Below are 6,021 nucleotides of genomic sequence, written 5' to 3'. Positions count from 1 at the left end.
CACGCTTAGCAGCAGGGGCCAAAAAGGTTCAGTTCTTGCTCTGATCCTGTGTTTATACTGAGCTGAAGGTGGATTTAAACCATCTTCCATATTTGGGATCTACTCAAAGCTGAGTGACCTAAGGACAACCTACTGATGCTCCATCTCTTACATCTACAGAGAGGCCGTTTTGAGCCCTGAGTAAGCAAAGAATAACCATAATATGCTCCCTCTCCTCTTTGCAGGCACAAGTGCAGAAACTGTGTCCTGGCTCCGGACAGTATCTCTGCTGCATGAGCCACAAAGCAGCCTTGCTGTGACTGACAGACCTGGGAAATAGGAAAGCACAGGAGGAGAAATCCTATTTCCCTTTCCATGATTTTGGATAATAGACTCAATTGCCTGAAATAATAAAAGTCTCCCCTGAGATCCCTAGGACTCAGAGGCATCTATAAGACTATTCAGATGCATCACCACGTTAAAGGAATAGCCCGATTCCTCACGAGGCCCCTTTGCCTTTCATTACGTGCCAGTAACCATCTGCACTGGGGCAAAGCCGAGAGAGGCAGAGCAACCACAGGACCAGAAACCAGCGGTGGTGCCTCGAGAGGTTTCACCAATGAGCAACACCACGAAAGAAATGATAAATTGAGAAAATCTTCCTTAATGGATCCTTAAAAAACTAAGAAAAAGAAAGAGAGAGGGGCCACTGAAGGCACCTAAAGCTGTTAATAATGACAAGAGAAGAAGGGATTTCTGGTTAATCAACATCAAGGTCACAGTCTTGTGGAATAAATTTCATATACTGTGAATAACTCACACAGGGCGATGGCATGTTTAGCATCAACTCTTGGCAAAGATTTGTTTGCTTAATGACTTTTCTCTTTTTTTTTTTTTTTCCAGGCCAGCCACCTTTGACTGCAGAGGGCTTGTTAAAAGAGCTAAATGTCACTGAAAATGGGCTGTTAATCCTACTCATCAACAAATGTTAACCACAAAGTGATAATAAAGAGAAAAAAGAAAAGATGTGGCTCCAATCAGGATTATGTTTGGTAAGTGCAGAGACCCCCACGACTCTGTAACAGGCGGGTCTCATACTGTTTCTCCAAATATATGTCACCATCCCTGATTTTGCAAAAGTGCTTTGATGTTCGTTTGCAGATGGATACACTGTACTTTTCCTTTGACTTGTACAAACAAAGAGAGGCATTTTGGTTTTCTCGGCAAATACTGTCAGATGTTTTATGTGCAGCAATGAAAATTAAGTAAATCTTTGATATTACACATTTTCCTTGCTTGAAACAAGCTTGGCTCAGCTACTGGTGGATGTTAAAAAAAAAAGTAGTTTTTTTCTAGATAAAGAAGTTTACAGATGTCCACAATGTTTTGAGGATCTCAGCACATGCCGACTTTAATGATCTCTCTGGAAGCTATTGGGAAGCGAGAGTTGGGGAAACAAGCACATTAAACTGGCCTTGAGCTCTTCCCAGATTCTGACCTTTTCTGCACACATCCCTCGTAACTCTAAATCATCATCCCTTTTTCATAGGTAGCCCAACAGTAGCTTGTTTGTTTTTGTTTGTTTGTTTGTTTTTAATTGCTTCTACTAAAAGCAGTAATAGAATAAGCCTGATCATCCAGGTTTGATCCAAAAGCAACACTGAAGGGGTCTCTAATTCACAAGGAGATAAGTATATCTGAAGAACAGAGAAAAACCCCACAACTCCCAAGCAGAATTTTACCTGAGCATGTCCTAATATTTTCTGACTTTTAAAAGTATTTAAATTCCCACCTGCAACACAGTACGTTTCCTTTTTCAAAAGTTGGGTTTTTTTTCTTTTTGTGCTTTTTTTTGGTGTTTTTTGTGCAGGTAATATTAAAATAGTATAGATAAGTATAACTAGCTATAAAACAGATAAGCGTATATATAAGATAGTATAGATAGGTAAGAAAACATTCATAGCTTCAATCTCTAATGTCTGAAAGTCGTTTGGAGTTTTGCTGTACTTCCATAACGTTTATAGGAATAAGAGTGGGTTTTTTTGGCCATTTCCGTTGTGTTTTCCTTCAGCGTTGAGTAACCCAGTACCTGAAAACCTTGGAATCTGAAGGAAGTGACAGTATAGCTATGTATATATGTTTGTGCAAACTTCTAGATTTTTTTTTTTTATCGTGATTGGAATCATTTTGAGACACCTTTACAGATCCACTAACATTTTGTTTTACTTTTGTTTTTATGCTAGCTGCTACTTATGGCAGCAGTTAACAACAGTGAAGCAAACACAGCAATTTCTTTCTAGAAGAGTGCAATATCTTCTCAGGCTCTGAAGTTTAAAAATATTTGGAAGAAACACATGCAAGCTTTGTGAACCTGACAGAGCATTGCCTCCAAGGTGAAACAGAGGGCATGAAGTTCTGGCTTGGTCCCACAGGACTCCATCCTTCAACAGCTCTCAGATCTTCTACTGCTCCTCAGTTTCACAAGCCTACAAAATAGATCACGGTTTTATAAGCAGTCCACATAGTTTAACCAACTTTTCTATACTACAGTTTTAAAGGTATTACTTTTGATATCATGAAAGCATGAACCATTTTTTAACCTCCCTGTTGCTGTTCAAATCAAGCAGGGATTTCACTTGGGAGCCTGTAGGTGTTTTGTTTTGTCCATTTTGCACAAGCATCCAGCATTAATATAAATACTACTAGCACTATTTGAAATCAATTGTACCCAACACTCCAGACAACACAATCTGGAAAGACTATGACCCATAAAACTTAAAGCAAGCATAATTCAACCTGTTACAACAACTTGGAGCTCCACTCTTTGCACTGGCTTCCCAACACTATAGAGGGTCCACTTTGTAATGTCCGTATTCTTACCATGCAGTCATCATGCCTAACTGAGCAGTGTTTCACAGCCACATCCTACTGCAGTCATCACGCTGGTGACAAATAAACCGAGATTTCTCGGAATTTGGGGTAGCATCAGATCCGGGGAAACCCTCTCAGAAGAAGAATCAAACTAAAATAATTTATCCTTCTCCATCCCCTTCAAAATAATGCTAGTCTGCACCATTTTCAATAATAAATGCAAAGCTCTTCCTGAATTTTGACAGCCTTCAATAAATTATATGCATATACAAAGACCTCAGTAAATGAGTTAATCTACTACTGCAGTTGGATAGGAGAAAAGAAAAGGGAATGCAGGTAAGATTATCTCTTCTTTTAAGTTCGTAGGAAATGCTAAGTTAGCCAATGAAATGGAAACAAAATGAGTAGCTCCACAGAAATACAGATTAACTCAAGATCTGGGATGAGAACTGGTTTGGTTTGGATTTTTCCATTCCTACAAACACTTACTTCAATGCAAAGTGGAATCTCAACTTTGAAGAAGCTTTGTTTCTCACTTTAGAGATGCTGTGGGTTTGGTGGTGGGGTTTGTTTGTTTGGGGTTTTTGTTTGGTTGGTTGATTTTTTAATAGGTTAGATGCCATCCCTTAGCACATCAGTCTTTTTCCAAAGGTCAAAATAAACATTTACAACACACAGGCATTATTAGCCACTAACTTTCATCTGAAATGGTGAACAGTGAAGAGCCGGAGACACCTGGCAAAGCACTATATACACTCTGTTTCAAAAGGAAATTATGCCTTTGGCACAATTTCAGTGGTTCTGTATGTTCTAATATTACTCTTTACAGTTTCACTATTCATTAAATAATTAAAAATTCTTGAAATTTTAATTCACAATTTTAATCGTCACCACTGTATCAACTCATCTTCTCTCACTAAGACTGTACATATCTGTGTACATCCCCCCCAAATGTACTTTTCCACGTGAGCACACACTCATCCATATTGTTTTACATTTAAATATATATTGCTTTTTAATTTTTAACCTAGATGTGACAGAGGATCTCTGGTAGCAGAGAAATTAGATTGTGAAGTCAAGTGAGAAAGCCAGAAAATACAAAACACATTAAAATAGCATTTTCTATTCCGGGCCGGGGGGAAGAGTTTGATCTTCTCTTTTACAGTATAAACTCAGCAAGTCTACTGAAGCCGATGACACTTAAGCAATTTAAAAATGAAACAGCCACAACAGCATGCCTCTTCTTGCTAGAAAGCAGGACTCAAGATTTTAAAGCATAAATCTCTCTTTTCAGTGGTTTTGAGTATTTGTAGGTCTCTTGAATCCACATGGACTGGCAAAGCTTAATAGCCATCGCTAACATGAAAAACATATTCAAAGTAAGCTAAATCCTCCTTTCATGAACTTGAGATGTGCCAAGTGCTCCTGGTTCCTGCCGAAATTTATGGCAGCTCCAAGGTAATTATCATCACCTCACTTCCATGTTCAGATACCTATTAAGATTACTCCCCACTTTCCTCTGTATCTTCTTATTCTTCCCAAGAATTAGAGCAGTAAAGAAGATGTGAAATTAGGACATTGCATAAGTTGTGCTTACAAAGAAATCCTTACAAAGATGTCAGATATTCAAAAGAAATGTTTCCTTTCTACAGATACAGCTAAGATCCACAAAGCCTTCTCATGTTTTTTTCCACGTACAGCCAACTGCTAACCCAGAATATTCAGCTGTATGTTGGTACACATCATGAAGAAATTAAACTGAGGGAAGGATGAAAACTTCCCCTCTGCTCTTTAGATACATAGTTAAGGACTTGATTTTTATGTTCCAGTTCTTCAAGTAGAAGAAATAAATTAAATAATCTGCACCTTGGCAAAAGCACCAAAATATAAACTTCTTGATTAACTCTATATGGGCAGAATGAGCTGTGTGGGCTACACCACCACATGCTATTCGAGAGGGATGAAATTGTTCTCCCTGTTCATCCGCCACTCTCTCACAAGATGCTTCTGCCGGGAAACACTTAAAGGGGGAACAGCTATGCTTGCACAAGTGACCTGAGCTCCAAGTATGCGATTATGCAAACTCATTTTTGCATGTAACAGACTGAATTATTCCTATAGTTACTGAAACCTGCATGCAGACAAATCGTAGAGGTATTTTGCTACTTATGCCTTTTATGTTGTTGCCAATGTTAGCCCACAATGCACTGCAGAAGCATAAGAAAATTAGTGAGCAAATTACTATTTGATAGTAGGGAATGGTAGTCATTATATGACAAAGCCATGTCACTCCACAACATAGTAACGAAGGGCAACAAAGATGATTAAGGGAGTGGAGCATCTCCCTTATGAAGAAAGGCCAAGGGAGCTGGGCCTCTTTAGTTTGGAGAAGAGGAGACTAAGGGGGGACCTTATTAATGTTTATAAATATATAAAGGGTGAGTGCCATGAGGACGGAGCCAGGCTCTTGTCGGTGGCAAACAATGATAGGACAAGGGGTAATGGGATCAAGCTGGAACACAAGAGGTTCCACTTAAATTTGAGAAAAAACTTCTTCTCAGTGAGGGTGACAGACACTGGAACAGGCTGCCCAGGGAGGTTGTGGAGTCTCCTTCTCTGGAGACATTCAAAACCCGCCTGGACATGTTCCTGTGCGACCTCACCTAGGCGTTCCTGCTCCAGCAGGGGGACTGGACTAGATGATCTTTTGAGGTCCCTTCCAATCCCAAACATACTGTGATACTGTGATAGTAAGTAATTTGCACTCCAGCCATCCCCTGCAACATCAAGACTCAGAGGGCTTTGCTCTCCTGCTCTCACTACCCTTCATATCGTTAAATCAAACATTCATGTAAGGTATTTAGGACCTGCTTGCCAGATTGAAAAGGTAGATGTTGTTTTTGGCTCTCCCAATAGAGCTGGGCCCTGAAGTAAAGCCAAGGCTTGTAATCATTTGCCTTGGCTGAAACAAAAATAAACATACCCTGTACCGTATGCACTTCTGAGGTAATTACTGCCATTAGATCACAGCCTGGAAATGAATTTTAAACTACACAGAGACTGAATACAAAAACCTCCTATGTTAAAATAATGTTAAATGTCTGATTATAACATGCCAAAGCAAAGGAGGGCCCAGCTGAAAGAAGGAACTTTAGCTCCAGCCCACCTTTT

The 6,021-nt window shown here is 39.5% G+C and overlaps 1 long non-coding RNA gene across 1 annotated transcript in view; it reads right to left on the bottom strand.

The window, feature by feature from the left end:
* Nucleotides 1-1,207: 1,207 nt before the first annotated feature.
* LOC110366154 (uncharacterized) overlaps nucleotides 1,208-6,021 on the bottom strand; it is a 128,176-nt gene continuing 123,362 nt past the window's right edge. Inside the window, exon 3 of the long non-coding RNA XR_002426269.2 lies at nucleotides 1,208-2,465. This is a non-coding gene — a long non-coding RNA (uncharacterized LOC110366154). The remainder of the gene's footprint in view (nucleotides 2,466-6,021) is intronic.

This window comes from Columba livia, chromosome 4 (assembly GCF_036013475.1).
Source record: "Columba livia isolate bColLiv1 breed racing homer chromosome 4, bColLiv1.pat.W.v2, whole genome shotgun sequence".
Lineage (NCBI taxonomy): Eukaryota > Metazoa > Chordata > Aves > Columbiformes > Columbidae > Columba > Columba livia.
This window is presented reverse-complemented; position numbering and strand designations above follow the sequence as displayed.